Source organism: Chlorocebus sabaeus, chromosome 3, assembly GCF_047675955.1.
Source record: "Chlorocebus sabaeus isolate Y175 chromosome 3, mChlSab1.0.hap1, whole genome shotgun sequence".
NCBI lineage: Eukaryota > Metazoa > Chordata > Mammalia > Primates > Cercopithecidae > Chlorocebus > Chlorocebus sabaeus.
Window position 1 is genome coordinate 56,740,502 of NC_132906.1, and position 19,303 is coordinate 56,759,804.

The following is a 19,303-nucleotide window of genomic DNA, read 5'->3' on the forward strand; positions in this document are numbered from 1 at the left end:
TTACATTGTTGAGGTTTAAGAAGTTGGCCTGCAAGCAATTCTTGTTAATGAGCTGCAAATGTGTACCTAACTAGCTAACTCCTTGTACACTCTCTTAAAAAAAGAGCCCTTAGGACAAGCTCAACCCTTTCCGTTTGCAGCTGTGTTACAAAAGAAAGAAAAGAAACTCATATTTTATGAATCCTAGTATGTACCAAGCATTAAATTAACACAGTATCTATTTTATGTCATTAAATTGTTACTTAACTCTGCAAGAATAAACTGATTTGGAGAGGTCTGCTATAACAAAAGAGTTATAACGAAAAGATCGAGTAATTTGTAAATAATAGAAATTTATTTCTAACAGTTCTGAAGCTTAGGAAGTTCAAGATCCAGGTGTCAACCAATTCCGTGCCTAGCGAAGACTCACTTTCTGCTTCGTAGATGGTACTTCTTGCCGTGTGTTCGTGCTCACTCACACTGCAGAAAAGGCGAATGCTGTGCTCTCACGTTGGGGAAAGGGCAAACAACTCCCTTGTACCTCTTTTATAAGGTCACTGATCCCATTCATGGCCTCAGGACTTCATCATCTATGAAAAGGCCCAACTTCTTAATACTATCACATTGGTGATTAAGTTTCAATGTGTGAATTTGGGGAAGGCACATTCAGACCATAGCAGAGGGTTTCAGAAACCTGCCCCATTAACGGGCAAAAGCCAGGTTGACTAATTCCTAATCCTCCTCCCCACTTTATTGGAGGAGTGATTGTACCATAATACTTTTCAAAGAATCGCCATAAAGAAGATCTGCTATAGCATGTCATTTTCAAGTTATATTCAGGAATGTCTGTTATTAATCCAGGCTGGCATATTTTTTATTATTTCATTGTAGATTTGAGGGGTTCACACATTTATGGAAATACTCCAGTGTTCCATGTTAGCTTTTTTTTTTTTAAAGAAATAGTAATTATATTCATGCCTTTTGCTGTTTTACTTTACTATTCACATAATTTTCTGAAAACCTTGAAATACACAAATTCATTCAAAAAAGTATTTAAAGGACTTGGCATACACAGAAATTGTAAAACTTGTCCTATATGTGGTTATATTTAGGTTTGACATGATTATATTCTGAGAAATCTAAAATGAATTCAAATAATTTCCCAACCCAGCATTTTTCTGAGCTTATACATTTTCCAAATATATAAAAGATGATGCTACATATCTAGGAGAACTTATAGTACCAATATAGTACTATATGTTTACAGTAATGAATGCACAAGCTTACGTTAAGAAAATTCTTATCTTACATACAAATCAGAAAACTAGGAGTCAGCCAGATCCAACATGCTCACAGCTGGAAAGCACATACGTTTTGGCTTATGAGCCTCTCATCACACATTTCTCAGTCCAGATGTGCAGTGACTGCAACATTCTTTTATACTCTGCGTCCACTGAGGACTACCGCCCACCAAAAACAGAGAGGGTCTAGGAAGGCTCAGACTCCAGGTAGACCAGGGATACTATTGAGGTTCTTATCAGTACCAAATGTTTTACCCATTCTGTGCTGTTTTTTTGTTTCGTTTTGTTTTTTGTTTTTGTTTTGAAACAGAGTCTCGCTCTGTTGCCCAGGCTGGAGTGTAGTGGCACTATCTCAGCTCACTGCAACCTCCACTTCCAGGGTCCAAGCAATTCTCCTGCCTCAGCCTCCTGAGTAGCTGGGACTACAGGTGCACACCACCACACCCGGTTTATTTTTGTATTTTTAGTACAGAAGGTGTTTCACCACATTGACCAGCCTGGTCTTGAACTACTGACCTCAAGTGATCCTCCCACCTCAGCCTCCCAAAGTGCTGGGATTACAGGCCTGGCTTGAGCCACTGTGCCTGGCACCATTCAATACTTATTAAAAAGTTCATTTTCATTTGAAAAAAGGAAAATGTCTTCAATACCTTATAAATTGATAACTATTAATTCAGTCTAAATTTCTACATAATGCATGGGAGCATATCAACATATACTTCATATTCATATTAGAAGAAGAATATCTTATATAGTTAGAGGTTAACAAGTTCAATTTCTTCCAGAAAATAGATGGAAATGACCTATAGAACTCATTTGTCCTTTCTTTCTTACTTGAAGAGAGATAATGGTTTAAAATCTCTACACTCTGCTTTGATTTGTTTCTCCCACTGTGGCCCCCTTGCTTCGAAACTCCTTTTGAATTTCCACTCCCAACACCATCCTCCACTTCCTGAGGTCTTAACAATTATTTGGGACCCAGTTTAAAGCCAACTTCTCATTAAAACCACCCCTAATCGCCTGGGCGCGGTGGCTCACGCCTGTAATCCCAGCACTTTGGGAGGCTGAGGTGGACGCATCACAAGGTGAGGAGATCGAGATTGAGACCATCCTGGCTAACAGAGTGAAACCCTGTCTCTACTAAAAACACAAAAAAATTAGCCGGGTGTGGTGGCAGGCACCTGTAGTCCCAGCTACTCAGAAGGCTGAGGCAGGAGAATGGCGTGAACCCGGGAGGTGGAGCTTGCAGTGAGCCGAGATCACGCCACTGCACTCCAGCCTGGGCAACAGAGTGAGACTCCCTCTCAAAAAACAAAACAAAACAAAACACCCCAAATCTTAGCCCTGCAAAAAAAAAAACCACACAAATACTGTTCTTCCCTCCCATAGCATTTTTACACTACTCTCATAGAATTTACCATTTTGCCTCATTTTATAGTCCTTTTTGTTCAAATTTATCTCCTTCACTAGAATCAAGCTTCTTGGGGATGGGATTTTGACTGGTCCATCATTCTATTCCCATGTATAGTACATTTGCATGAAGAGTGTGTTATACATAGCATTTAAGTTGTTTTGTTGTTTTGCATTGTTTTAAAAAATTAAGCCCAAACAGAATATGGACAACCATGCAAGAGGTTTCCACAATAATTGACAGGAGATCAGAGCCTCTTTTACCTGCTGCAACCACAGCTTTTCATTTCTTTCTCTAATCCTCCACCTGCACAGTGAACAGGGTCACCATGGGTTCTCACCTCATCACAACTAACTGAATCTTTTGCTGGATTTCATGGAACAAATGGGTAAGAGACTAATCCTGGGCTAAGGTGGGGAAACTCATGATTTTACTTGCTATGAGGATAAGGAGAGAGGGGTCACAGCAAATTTATTAGAAGAAACAGGGTCTACTGGCACATCAGAAAGGCTTGTGTGAAGGAGGTGCCACAAAAGCCCTGTACTAATATAACAGACTTTAACTTCTATATTCCATCTTTTGTTTAAACAAACTCTCTAGGATTTAGTTGTAAATATCCCTTCCATTATTCTGATTTAATATACTTCATTCTATTGTCAAAATGTGGGAAATAAAAACAATCCACTTCAGTAATATCTTCCTTAAGCAACATGTGAAAAGTGTATTAAGCACGTTAGGTGCTTGAGGCACTTATTTAAAAGTTGGTGAAGTCTGAGTAAACTGTAGCCATTTGAACATTCACTTAGGTTCTAGCTCATGGGAGCTATCTCATAAATACACTGTGGATATTTAATGAATAACTGAAGTTAGTCATACTTTCAGAATGAAAACATCAAAAATAATCTGTCTGTAATATTTTTTACTTCTAGAAACTACGTATGCCCAATTAAACTCTTCTTCCTGAATAAATATCCTGAGTTCTTAAAGTTATATATATTCCTAACCACTTAACAAAAATACATGTGGGGATTTCTCAACTTCTAAGATAAAACTATTGTAAGCAAAGAATTTATTTTAAATATTTATCCACCCTATGAAAGTTTTTGCACCAAAATCAATTCAGATAAAATCATGATTTTTATCGGGTTTGATTAAAGTCACGGCCTTATATGTGCAGTATGGGTCATTTCCAGTTTGCAAATTCGCTTGAGTTGTTTTTGGAATGAATATTAGGGTGAGATGGAGTCATCCTAAACATAATGGCTGTAAGCAAACTCCTTCTTTATAAGTAAATCATTAGATTAAGTTAATATCTTCTCCCTGTAAATTCTAAATAGTATCTTTGAAAATCGGATACTACTTCCTTGGCCTCTATGTTAATGATATGTAGCTCATTTTGGCTGAGAGCTGTAGGGACCATTTGAGGTATGCCTCCAAGGTAAGAATTTCATTGTATTTGTACCTTTTTCTCCAGCTTTATGCAGTTGTGGAGGCAGAATGGAGGGGGGGAGAATAGAGAGGGTGAACAGTTGTATTTAACCAGAGATAGAGATTTCTATAGGTATTTTTTTTTTTCTGAAATTCTAGTATGTTCAATTCAACTTACGTATACTGAGCATCTGTTATGTGCAAGACTCAGTCTTAAATGCCATGGGGGAAACATGGGAGTCATCATTAAAGATGGCAATAATCTAGTGATGAAGATGTACATGAATAAGTTCCCTGCCCCTGAAGTGAGATCCATGCTCAGGAGAGGTATATGCAAAGTTTAGGGTGGATGAGAAGAGCATCCTAGGTAATAACTTTAAGCAAGGGACACTTGTGTTTGACTTTGAAGGGTGGCAAAATTTTGACAGGCAGACCTGGGAGGAACAGGCTTCTTCACAGATGGAAAAGTGGAGGAAAATGCTTAGAAACATAACAGTACATGTTGGGTTGTATAAGGGAAGGGGTATGTTAGGCCATGAAATTGAATTTATGGAGTTATGGTTGGGGTATAACTATAAAACAGTAGTGTTTGAATTGTGTACTGTGGGCAATGGGAGGAAAATTGGTGGGAAGGAGTAATGTTCTTTTGTTTGGATTTTTCACTTAAATCTTTTATGTAATAAAATTAAGAATAAATAAAGATGTTTTAGAAGGGTTATTCTAACAACAATAAATCTTATAGTTTAGTAGTAGAGACTTGGAAGTAGAGCAACCAGTTAGGATGCCATTTCAGTTATCTAAATGACAGCCTTAAGGTGAAAGCAATGAGAATTCAAAGAAGAAAATCAATATGAAAGACACTGTGAGGACAGAATTAAGAGCACTTAGCCACGGATATGGTTTGGCTGTGTCCCCACCCAAATCCCATCTTGAATTGTAGCTCCCATAATCCCCATGTGTCATGGGAGAGACCCCGTGGGATGTACTTAAATCATGGGGGCAGGTTTCCTATGCTGTTCTCATGATAGTGAATAAGTCTCATGAGATCTGATGGTTTTACAAAGGGCTGCTACCCTGCACATGTTCTCTTGCCTGCTACCATGTGAAGTAGGACATGTTTGCTTTCCCTTCCACCATGACTGTAAGTTTCCTGAGTCCTCCCCAATGGTGTGGAACTGTGAGTGAGTTAAATCTCTTTCCTTTATGAATTACCTAGCCTCAGGTATATCTTTATTAGCAATATGAGAATGGACTAATACAGCCACCAAATGAGCATGAAGACTGGAAGGGAAAGAGTAAGGAGACCCAGATGTTCCTGAGAAGAAACTTTCTGAAGAGAATTCCATTCCAAGATGAGGACTTAAGAGAATTGCACGCATAGGGGCTATGATTATCAGAATTTGCCACCTCTGGGCTGGCACTTGGGACTGGAGTGGGAAAGGAAGATTGACATTTGAGGCAATGGCATTGTAAAAAACTAGGGGATTACGCAGAAAGTCAGGGTACAAAATTGAAGTGCAGAGTGCTAAGATGTCAGATGAAAGTACCAAATTCAGAGTATGAAGTCAGAAATCTAGGTCCCAGGAAAAAGAACAAGTATGTGTGATCCAAGAAGAGGAGGGCAGAGCTCCTGGGGAAATGCTGCCACTGAGTCCCAACTGGCCAGGGTGAACTTGGACCAGCTTAAAGAACCAAAATAGGAGAATCACTTTTGCATTTTATGAGGGAGCTTGAGGTGCACATATAGACAAACTGCTTGAAATTGGATTTGGAATTCAGGGGAAAGAGGGAGGCTAAAAGTGGAGATAGTCTAGATTCATCTTCATAGAAGTGGAGTTAATGGCATGAGAAAGATTATGTCACTGAAAGGAAAAAATGTAGAGAGGGAAAATGATCTATGCCGCAATATTGATGAAATGGGTTCCAGTAAAAGTTGAGTAGAAAAAGAGTAACCAGACTGCTGAGTATACATTTTTCAGTCAAAAAACACCATTTTTGTAAAAAATAAAAACAAAAAAAATTACTTTTCCATACTTAATAGATGTCTCAAACTTTCATTTTTTTTTCTGAAACCTTACTCTGGCTAATAAATTCCAGTTTTTTTTCAGTCATTTCATGTTTAATATTCAGTTAATTCATCTTTCTCCCTGCTTATGCCAGACCCCGTGATACGGTTTGGCTGTGTCCCCACCCAAATCTTATCATGAATTGTAACTCCCATAATTCCCATGTGTTGTGGGAGGTACCTGGTGGGGGATAATTGAATCATGGGAGCAGTTTCCCCTATACTGTTCTCGTGGTAGTGAACAAGTCTCATGAGATCTGATCTGCTTTCATTTGGCTCTCATTCTCTCTTGTCTGGTGACATGTTTTAAGATATGCATTTCATCTTCCATCATGATTGTGAGACTTCCCCAGCCATGCAGAACTGTGAGTCCATTAAATCTTGTTTTCTTATAAATTGCCCAGTCTCAGATATGTCTTTATCAGCAGCATGAAAATGGACTAATCCACCCTGGGAGCCATCTTAGTCCCTGAAGGCTCACATGGTGCCATGGCATTAGTGGGGAGGGAGCATTTAGTACTTGGTTGTCAGAGTGGGCCAAGCTGTAACTCTTACTACCTGATTCTTGTGCACCTCAGGTAGGGTTTACCCATCTGCCCATGCAGGATATGGTGGACTTTCATTCTTTATGGGATGTCTGAACTCCTTTTACCTGACCAGCATATCACTACTACTTCTTCCAGCCCTCTTTCAACTAACTTCTTCTGTCTTGTAGAAAGCAGGTATCTCTAGTGTTGAGGGATAATCTTTGAGGTTGCCTTAGGCCCCCTCTGAGAAATAACACTCAAAACAGCCACTTGTATTCCTGCCATATTTGCACAGCAAACTTATTTAGGCTACAGACATATAGGTATCAGACAAGAAAAACACAAATCTATGCTACTCAAGAATTGTCCACTTCTCTGAGGATGCCCATTTGCTTACCAACTACTATAATGGTTGCTCATATAAACTACTAACTGGAATCAAAGATGGTGAAGAGCGTGAATACATTTTGAAAGACTTTCACTGACCAAAACTTTTAATTGAATGCGATTTAAAAATGGACATATATTTAAAGAAGCTCTCATTCTGAGCATTGGATTATGATGGACTTCACAATCCTTCAATCAACTTTATGCATAAAAAGCAAATTTGTTAAATCAGCTGATGAAAGCCATGAGTTTCATGATGTCTTATTTTTAGACCCTGCCGTGTGTGTCTGGAGCCCTCTGTGAGAATTCCTCAAGTCTTATATGGCAGCAGGAGTTTTGGGGTTGCCCAGCTGCATAGGGGTTTTAGCTGTTCCTTAGATAAACCTTCAGAAAATCATCCTGTTTTCAATCCCACCCGACAGGTAACTGGTGCTTCCAATTTCTGCTTCTTTCTAGGATCCTGGGATGAAAATTGGCTTTCACTGTAGGAAGTTATGCTTCAATATCGCTGCTCTGATAATAGTTACCATTTAACTATTTGCTTTCATCTTTCAAAATGTGTTAACTCTTCTTGTCCATTTTCATCTCTTCTCCTTTTATCACTTTTCTTGTCATAAAAATTTTATACCTTTAAATCTTCTTTATCCCTTTAATTTTGTAATAGTGGAGTTTCAGGATATAGCAGAGAAAAACAAATATATCTTATCTAACATATTCCACTGCATTCCTTCTATAGCATTTCTAAGTCCCTGAGAAACTATGATGCTGAGTTAGGTATGATTTAAGGTCATTAAAGCCATTTAATACTGTAGCCAATGAGCAAAATGTAAGATAGACATTGGGCTCAATAAAGGCAAACAATCATAGCTATCACTTATTGAGCCAGGCTCTGTTTTAATCTCTTTCTATTTTAAATAATTTAATCCTCACATCCATATAAGGTATGTTCTATTTTAAAGATGAAGAAATTCAGACAGAGGGGTTCAGTAAATTAGAGGTCTCACAGCCTCTAAATGGTAGAGGTGGAATTCAACCCCAAGCGGCTTTAGATCTGAGATAGAAGCATACTAGTATCTTCTTTGGGGACAGGGATTCGTGGTTAGGATGTGGCCCAAGTAGAAGTCAGATTCTTTTCTTTCTCCACTTCAATTCTACCTCTATTTTTAAGCTGTTATTATGCAAGACCACTATATAGTCCATTAAACCTAGAAGATTGTAGAACTCCAGGAAAAGACATTGAGAATAGTCTAGGCTAATCTCTTGTAATCATGGATTAGGAGAAAGAGACCTGCCGTGGAAGCAATGATCTTGTATGCGGCAAGTCACTACACCATTCAGGGAGTTGGTGTTCATATCTGTGAATTGAGGAAATTATATTAAATGATAATATTAACAGCTTAGATGTATTAGGCTCTGTTTTATGCTAAGAACTTAATACATACATAAATGTGTTTTTAATCATTTAATTGTTTTTTAGCTTGGAGATGACATAAGTAAACAAGTATCAACTTGTTTCATCACTCTCTTTTTCAGGACACAGAAATAGATACCAATTTCCTAAGTCTTAAGTTCAAAGCCATCTTTATTCTTTTAAGGACCCATACATCTTTCATATTTGTATTCTAACAATGTTTCCAAGTTTAATTTTCTCTCACTTTTATTAAGTCCTCCCTATTTTATTTGTCTAGACCTTACTGATAACTCTCCTTTCTTAATTAAAGCATATGTACAAGATGCAACGTATCAGTGATTAAATACAGGGTTATATTCATCTTCTTTTGTATGTTTGCTTTGTTTCAACAAAGAAAGGATAGACTTGTTGAAAATAAACACAATATGTTGTTCTTACTTTGAAAAAGTCTCTGCGATGATTAATTCTATGTGTCAACCTGACTGGGCCGAAGGTTGCCCAGATTAAACATTTCTGGGTGTCTGTGAGAGTGTTTCTGGATAAGCTGAGTGTTTGAATTAGTGGACTCAGCGAAGTAGATTGCCCTTGCCAATGTTTTGGGGTATCAATTAATCCAATGAGGACTTGAATAAAAAAGGTGAAAGAAGAAGAAATTTGGCCACACCACTTCCTTTTTTTTCTCTGCTTCATTGTTTCTTGAGCTGGGATATCTCTCAAACTGAGAGATGGGACATAGCCCAGACTAGGATTCACACCTCAGATCCCCTGGTTGTCAGACCTTTAGATTCAGACTGAATGAAGCCACCAGCGTTCCTGGATTTCTGGCTGGACTGTGAGACATCTCAGCCTCCATAATCATGTGAGTCAACTCATAATAAATTTATTTTTATATGTGTATGTGTGTGTATATTTATTGGCGTGTGTGTGTCTGTGTGCATATGGATACACACATATATCCTGTTTGTTCTGTTTCTTTGGAGAACCCTGACTAATAGAGTCTCCTATAAAAACTCATGTTATACTTGGCATAAGTTGAATGTTTGTTGAAATGTAATAATTTACATCTTTGTTTCATTTTCTTTACTGTATTGTCTTGGAATACTTTTATATGTATTAATGCCATGGTTATACTAAAAACTCATCACATTATTATTAAAAAATTGGCATAATGCTTGACTCATAGTTGGTGCTTAGTTATATTAGATTAGTTGAGTAATTATGAGAACAAACAGGTTATTTGAGAAAACATCAGAAAGATGTTTATTTTTTCCAAACTTTATAGAAGATAAAAAATATCTCATTGAAGATTGTATTTCTATAATCACATGAGAAAAAAGTTGGCAAGGATTTGGAGAAATTCTCCTTGAAGAACTCTTCAATTGTACTTCTCTTGACAGCCCTCTCAACCCAGTATGAAATTATAGTACACTTCAATGGAGCACAAGGTGGTTAATAATCTTGAAAATAACTCCATGGCAGGAAAAAAAAAACCTTTGTTTATAGCACTTTGAAGGTAACTGTCTGTTCTATTTCCCTAGATCAGGGGTTGGCACTCTACAGGAGGCAGGCCTAGACACTGCCTGTTTTTTAAATAAAGTTTTATTTGAACACAGCCATGCCAATTTTTATTTTTATTTAAATATTGTTTATGACTACTTGTGTGCTAAAACAGAAGAGTTGAGCAGCCCACGGAGCTGAAAATATTTGTTATTTGTCTCTACAGAAAAAGTTTATAAATCCCAATTTGGAATATCTTACCTATTCCTGTTCCACAGTAGTTGGTTCACAAATGCCTCCAATTAATCCACTCATTTATCTTGTGTTGAAATATGTCTGATATGGACCACATAGTAGCTTCATGTGTAGGAAACATAAGATTGAATCTTGTCGCAAAGTACTCTTTTCCCTTTTTCCAAATTTTAAATGATAGCAATATGAGTTTGGTATTGTAGAAACCAAACTATAAATTTAAACATCACAATTTCTAGGCTGGCCATGAGGACTGTGATTCTGAAGGTAAATCTTATTCCCTTTTATTAACAAAACAGCTATTCTTTGATTGACAACATCCCGCCAAGTGCTGTTGTACATATTTACCTGGAACTAATAGCTATTTCAGAAAAGAAAGAATGTTTGCATAATTGTAACTTATCAAATCCTATAGGAATTATAAGTTCTGCAAACATATCCATCAGTTCTAATACAGAAAACAGTGTGGGAATAGACTCTGCCGTGGGCAATATAATTTTGAGAAAAAGCGGCTTCTCCTGATCAATCAGTCTGCTTTCTTTGTTAGTTTCCTTTTGCTTTGGAAGTGACTTTAATGATTACATGGAGTAGTTATTTTAGCCTAGATTTTCAAACACGTTTCTTCCTTCATTGCTTAATTGTTATGTTTTGATCCTTATTCTAACGATTCTGCTTTTTTTTTTTTATTGTATGCTACTTTGATTTTATTTGGGAAATTAGTTTTTGAGAAGTATAGATGAGAAACTGAAAATATATAATTGGGTTGTCACATCAAGCATATGTATGAATCTATATCAAGGCATTTAATTCAGTTTATTTACATGGGATCTGTTGCTAAAAGCCAGACGTAGGTGTCCCTGATTAGCTGTGACATAGGGGGAAATCAAGTGGCTATTCTAGTCATGGTAGAGAAGATATTTAGCTTCATCCTGTAATTAGAGCTTTCAGAAGGACCATAATTATATATTACATTACATACTTCTCCAGGCCATTGCACACAAAGGGATCTTTTTGGGAATTTAGAAATAACTGTAATAACATGAATTTTAATGATTGACAGTTACAGGCTAAAATGTAATCATGAACCCAATGGCTTTTTTTGTAAGAAAAATTTTACTGACTTGCAAATATATTACTTGGACTAAACACTTCTTATAGGCTAAGTGAAAATATAAACATGTCTCATAAGAAAATAAACAGAAATAAAACAAACAAAACAACCCAAAACTTTTCAATTGGATGAGTAGTCCCGCTGTTGCTTGTCACTTAATTTTTATAGTTCTCTCTTTGAACTTTATGAATTTATGTTCATAAGCATGAATTAAAGAAATAATTATTTTCTTTTACCATTTCTTCAGGTAGTATACAAAATATAACTTAAGGATTATATTGTAACGAAAAGAAATGGAGCTGAGACACAAATATGCAAGATACTATAATCAGGTTTTGTAAATACAGGGATCAAATGCCCTGCTTGGCCAGTGACTCATGCCTATAATCCCAGCACTTTGGGAGGCCATGGCAGGTGGATCACCTGAAGTCAGGAGTTTGGGACCAGCCTGGCCAACATGGTAAAACCCTGTCTCTACCAAAAATACAAAAATTAGCAGGGCATGGTGGTGCGTGCCTGTAGTCCCAGCTACTTGAGAGGCTGAGGCAGGAGAATTGCTTGAACCCAGGAGGCAGAGGTTGCAGTGAGCTGAGATTGCGCCATTGAACTCCAGCCTGGGCAATAAGAGTGAAACTCTATCTCAAAAAATAAAATGAAATAAAATAAAATGCACTGGTTATATGCAAAGCAACAAACACTGAATACACATGATCTGTAATTCACAGTCAGTTCCAGATATTTATCTAGAAGCACTAGTCTGTACTGAGATGTATGAACATCAAAAATAAGGCTATAATATCTCCTTACTATATTTAATTTAAAATGTTCAATGGTGTTTATTGCAAAGGCTGCCCCACACAGATTTAATGCAAGGTCTGTTTCACCATCAGAAAGACCAACTCCTTTTATACTGTCTTAGACGTTTGATTCCCAATTTATGATAATGTTTATTGAGTGTCTAATAATGTGTCTAAAGGAGGACATAAATCTCCCATCACAGGTATTGGCTGAGACAGAATTCTCTCTATTTATAGTTCCTCGTTCAGATTGGAGAGATGTCTTCAACTGTTTTCAGAACTTAATTTGAGAACCGAATGAAAGCATTTTTCTTATAAACATATTCTCCTTCTCACGGGCTTAAAACGTTGTATGTGAGCAGCATTAACTTTTATCTTCATATGACACCAAAAGCTGATATGATAGGAACTATGAAAAAACTAAAAAAAAAAAAAAAAAAAAAAAAACCAGTAATTGATATATTTATGGAGGAAGCAGTTTTAAACTGCATGAAAAAGGCTTAGTCAACTCTGGCCACTACTCTAGAGCCGTTATTTATTTTATAAGCATGAAAGTCTTTTTTTTTTTTTTTTTTGAGACGGAGTCTCCCTCTGTCACCCAGGTACAGTGGCATGGTCTCGGCTCTCTGCAAGCTGCGCCTCCCGGGTTCACGCCATTCTCCTGCCTCAGCCTCCTGAGTGACTGGGACTACAGGCGTCTGCCACCAGGCCCGGCTAATTTTTTGCATTTTTAGTGGAGACGGGGTTTCACCATGTTGGCCAGGATGGTGGCGATCTCCTGACCTCGTGATCCACCCGCCTCCGCCTCCCAAACTGCTGGGATTACAGGTGTGAGCCACTGCACCCAGCCAGCATGAAAGTCTTGATATTGAGTCACACACACTAAAAGAAAATAAAAGCGCCCTCACCTTTTTATTTTTGAGATGGATTCTCAAAAGGATATTCTCCCCACATTAGGCAGTGATGGTTGGACTGTTGGCGGGGGAAGGCCTATATAATATAACTGTAAGAAATAATGTTCTTACCACTCCCTTTATGGCTAATAATAAGAAGAATGTAAAGCATATGTATGTATGTATACTTAAATCAATGTGAATCTTCTATAAGGTTATTGTAAGATTTCTTATTTTCAAATGTCTTAAGGCATAGCCTTTTGTTATTTAAGCTCTGGTCTTCATATTTCAACAAATTATGTTGCTCACTTCTACATGACTAAAAATAATGAGCAGCAACAGATATTGAACTTTATATAACATTTATTAATATAAACCAAGATCATGAATGAAAGCAATAACTACCTCAGTGTCACTAATGAGGAAATATTTTTAAATGTTATGGATTTAATAGCACACAGACCTTGGCTGGCATAATTTAAAATGATGAATACAATTTAAAGACTAATATTTTACATTTATGATCAATAAATTATCAGGAGTCATGTCATAGAGAGTCTCATCATTAATATAATTTTAAAAATTTGGCCCTAACACAACATGGTTAACACTTTACACCAAAAATATTTTTTTAATTTGATATAGTTATCCTTTATGCACAATATGTGAATAAAGGTTATGTTTTTGTTCAAAAAAGGCTTATCAATATGTATATATCAATTTATTTCATTATAATTAATTATGCACAAATATACATGAGTATATTTTCTCTATAGTGAGGAAATAATAATAGTTATCACCTGAAAAATAACATAGAAAAATATATTTTAAGAGAGACCACATTCACATCACTTTTATTATAGCATATTGTTATAATCGTTCTTTTTTATTATTAGATATTGTTGTTAATCTCTTTTTGTGCTTAATTTATAAAATAATTTTATCATGGGTATGTATAGGAAAAAACATAATATAGATAGGGTTTGGTACTATCCACTGTTTCAGGCATTCACTGGGGGTCTTGGAACATATTTCCCCACTGATAGGGAGAGACTATCACACTGAAATCAGGTTCTTTGATTGATATTAGAAATAACACAGCAAATCTCTCTCTTCACCTATTTCATCTTCTGTGCATTGATGCGAGCAGACCAAATAATCTCTAAGTTTCTTTCAGTCGTAGTATTCTACAATTCCAGCTAATGTGTTCCCAGCTAATCTGTGGCTATTTCCTGCCAATTCCCCTCTCATTCTGCCTCCACTCTCCATTGTAACTGTCTTCCTCTAATGATGATCAGTTTCAAAATTAACCTCATTTTTCTTTGATTTTTTTGTAAATTGTTTTTTATAGTCAGATTTCGCCATAACTGTCATTTTGCTTATGATGTTTTACATATTCACTAGTACACTGTATTTATTATATTATGGTAAACTGATTCTAGTTGAGCTGCCCCACAGGATAGAGACTGGTGCATCTAATTTGGTGCAAGGAATGAGGAATTCTCATAAGCTCTGCACAGCACACAGATACTAATACCAAAGAATACAAACAAACAAAAAAAGATGCATTTCCCAGAATCAAATAAAGTGTCAGTGTGCAAAAGAGAAAAATAGAATTGATGGAATAAGATTAAAAACAGAACTTATCAACAGAGATAATGAAAGCAGAATCTGACTAAAATGTCAAATGTGAAAATGTCCCATCTTTAGAACTTTTGTCAACTCTGCCTATTCAAAAATAAAAACTTGGAACAGTGTATGATACATGCATATATAGCATAATAGGTTAACATATAAATACATATACCTACATTATACATAGAGTCTATCCTGGCTATTATTACATTAATATTATTAGTTAACATTACATATTAATAAAATCAGCACTGATATTATTATATAGTGTATACATATAATCTATGCCGGCTAATAAAAATAGATACTAATTTTTACAAACATTACAAAAATTATGCAGAGGACTTTGAAAGACACAGAGCTATTAGTTAATAGATTTTTAAAAAACTTCTGAATAATGACTTCTTTAGAAGCAAACATAGCTGCAATAAAATGGAAAGAAAAACAGGTATCTAATATAATAGTATTTTGGCCTATAAGGCCCCAATTATATCAATAAATTCAGAAAATCAAGCTAAATAAAACTGCTGTGATAACAGAAACGGCCAATACATTTTCAGATAATAATCTTTCCATCCCAGTAGAATATCAGCTGTGGTTAGTTACGCCAGTTTTTCTAGATTTACCAAGATCTTATATGGGGTTACCATGACTTTACCTCTTCAGCATATTGCTGCTAGTTTTTAGGCCGTTGTCTTCCCTAGATATTGCTGGAGTGTGTATTAACTGTTTCAAGTTTTATCCAGCTCATGACACACCTTAAATTCTATTTCCATGAACTTCTAATTAACATCCAGGGAACAGTTTAGGAACTGAGAACATCTTGTTTAACCCACTCAAGTCACACTTAGGAAAACCTCGGAAGTTTTCACCTTGTTTGGACGCTACATAAGAATGCAATTCAGATTCAAAAAGTATGTTCTGAAATCTTATTTGGAACACTTCCACTTTGTAAAAACAATCTTTCATTATATATGAGGATAATCTATCTACCAAGTGTACTGGATGGATTCCCAATGAACTTTCCTCATGTCTGACTTATTCCTGGGTCTTCTACCTCTTTTTTCCTAATGGCTGTTTTTCTTCTTCTATTTTTTTTTTTTTTTTTTTTTTTTTGTTTCTTGTAAGCACATGGACATACTAATAAATATGTTTATACTAAATATTCAGGCAAACTGCTTTAAATCCTGAGTTTCTTCTGGCTATAGCGGTTTTCCCTCTGTCCATCTGTACTAATCTTTTAAAAAGATTTTCCCATAGCTATTTTATTTGCTTTCTACTTCCCAGTGTTTCACTTTTTTTTTCATGTCATGGCATACAGAGAAGATGATAAATGGCTAAGCCTATCAGCAGCTATGGGGATGGTTCCAGAGGATCCAGCTGTCCCAGGACCCTCTGGTTATTCCAGAGTGCTGAGAGAATCAATAACATGGTGTTCCTGGAACCCACCAAGGCTTGCTGCTGAGCTCTGCTCAATTCAGCTCTTACCAACCTACCTTCTGCCTGCATCACAAACTTGACTTGTTTCCACTCAAGGTCACTTAAGACTTATTTGCTGTTAAACATAACATACCCTTTCACTGTCCTTATTTTATGTAAAATAAGCATTTTAATTTAAAGCAACATTTGTCACTATTGACCACTTCTTCCTGCAAAGTCTTGTGTCTCTTTCTGCGATCCCAGTTTTTACTTCTTTTTGTGCCTGTATTGAGGACCTTCTGTTTAGTACCTTACATCGTCTTGGCTCAATTTTACCCCAGCAATTGCTGTAACAATCAGCTCCAGCCTCACGCCATGTGACTCAGAAGGTCTATGGTGCTAGAGGACTTTATAGTGAGAAAAAACATTCTGTGCGCACATTTGGTCGGCCCCAGTTGTACAGAGTTTAGTACAGATTCCTAGGTTCTGAAGCAGGCGATGCTTTCTGCTGCAGAGAACTACTCCTATGTTGAGAAGCAGTTCTTGGCAAGCCCCTGGGATTAGTAAGACTGAGTGCCTCACCATGAGAAACTAAGTGACTGTGAGATCAGAGGCAACATCATGAGCTGGATGTTATCAGGTCCAACAACTCATAAGTTTGGCCTACTGCGGTAGCAATCAATTATACTACGGTGGAGATGCTTCATTTAGAAATGGGACTGAACAGGCCTGGGGGGCATAAGTACGTTTTGCAAGCATGTGGCATGGCCCAGATTCCTATAGCAGCTATACTCTTCCACTGATGATTCTCTCTCAACTTGCACTGTGGTTTCTCAGTGGGAGTCCTTCTGAATATCGAATAGAGAAGGACAACATCAGTCTGATTCACAGATGAGTTATTCCTGATATCTCGGTCCTGTTGTAACATTACAATCTGACTCAGAGGTGACCCTGAATGATAGTAAAGCGAAATTCTCCTAGTGGGCAGAACTGCAAGTTTGTATGGAAGTAGATATGATTCGAGGTACAGATGCACAAAGTCTCCTGGACAGGAAAGAATGGATTAGCCACTTGATCCAGGGACAGGAGGAAGCAATATTGAAAGACTGGAAATAAGGATGTCTTTGAAAAAAGCATGTGAATGGGCAATGGGAATGAACCCAAAGTGTGGAGATGTTTATATTTTGTGTTAATATCTATCAGAGACTGCCCTCCACAGAGGACCATTCACAAACCTGATAGCCAGGTAGGCTCATGCTGTGAATGTCAGCCTGCTTCTTCCTATTGAGACCCTACGCTTGTGCAATGGGCTCATGAGCAGTGTGGATATGTATGCTGGTTATCTAGTTATTGCTTCTCAGCTCTAAATTCACCCTTTTTGCTGACTTTGTGACTATAGATATGGTCCCTTTAAATTGTTTTCCTTTACCAGGTGGCATAATGTTATAAGCTTTGTTAGTGGAGCGGGTGGGAGAGACATTGCAGGGGGAATCAGTGTTCATTCTTGGTTCCATTGTACTTGCTTGGCAGACTCCTATAGCTTGCTGGTCTCTCCAGCTCTGGTCCCAGCAGTGCAGGGCTGCCAACAGCACCCAGCAGCCAGCAGCTTCCCCCACTCTGGTGGCTTTATAGCCCAGTGCCTACAGGGTACCTTTGTCCATAAACAACTTTCCCCAGAACCTTAGGGAGCAGATTCCCCGCAAGTATCAGGGGGCAGATTTCCAGCAAGTTCTCCTAGTAGGATACCGTAGTGACTTTACTGCCATCCAGTGAGACACATGCGTATCGTCTCCAAGGTTTGGTCTCAGCCCTGAGGTTGGGAAGCCTCTTCTTGGTTCTCTATCTCACTTCTAGGGGTAGTAGCTATTCCTTTTGTCTGCTATTCCTGTATTCTTTAGGATTCTCTTGATTTCTTACTAGCCCATCCCTCATTACCTAAATATCCACTTATTATTGTTACATTAAACTTTCCCTGTTTAAATTATAGTATGATTTTTGTTCCCTGATTGGATTTAGCCTAATACATCATGGTAGCAGGGAAAGAAGACATGCATGGGTCCAACTGAATGGGCTCTTTCTTACTAATGTCCATCAGTGCTACTGGCACTGCTGAGTGGCTAACTTACAGCACCAAAAGCTAAAGCTCGGATCACATTGTGGTTCTATCCTTGAGGATTCCAGGCAGCCATTTGGTGACAAGTTGATTGCCATTAGACTCTGTGAAGTACACCTATGCTCCTGCCCAATGACAACTATAAATGAGCAATTTCAGCAATCACAATGCAACCGGAGTTAAACAGCTTTAAACTCCATCTCCTCATGAATTAAGTCAGCCCATCCGCAAGTGAGCAAGATAAGCCCACTTCAGTGCTGACGGGGGAGGAGGGAAATCTAGAATGGATGGTAGAAGAAAGATATGGTAAATTTTAACAAAGGCAAAAGGATGACATTAGCTGAGAATATAGGTTGTTCTACTTACCCTTGTAATATTGAGTATTTTTTAGCAATTGCAGACAGCTGCTAAATCAAAGTGTGTTTGATGGATGGGGCATGAGCAAGGAATAGATCATATGAAACCTTTTTGTGCCCCACCTCTTATTTTCTTGGTCCTTCTTTTTTACTCCAGCTATGACGGTGCACCTACCTGCACATACTGCTGAACTGAAAGCATCTTCCCTCATATATATGTATATATCTCAGAGCTTCCTTCCTGCTACCACATGAACCATCTTCCCTCTTACCACCAAATCTAAAAGTGCAAGGGAATTAACAACCAAAGGTCACATTTTAACCACTAGGGACAGAAGCCTGTGAATGGTTAAATGCCCTCTTTTTCTGTCCTAAGGCATGAGCAACTTTGAGGAGCATTCTGCATGGCTCCTTAGAGATTCACAGTAGGACCGACTCCCCATTGCCCATAACGGTGGTGAGCTCAACAAGACACCTTGGACTGACCTTCTTCCTTTCCTTGTTCTACAGTCCCCAGTCCTCCATCCCTATTCTTTGGAATCACTTAACAAAATAAACTACCTGCTCCAAGGCATTGTCTCAGGCTCTGGTTATAGGGGGGAAGCTAGGCTAGACAGATTTCTCTTGTCTATTTTTTTCTGAGCTTCCTACATGCACTCCTCTTTTGTTGGCTGTCCTTTAAGGGCTGATATGTCAAAGGGCTCCAATGTTGGCTTCTTCT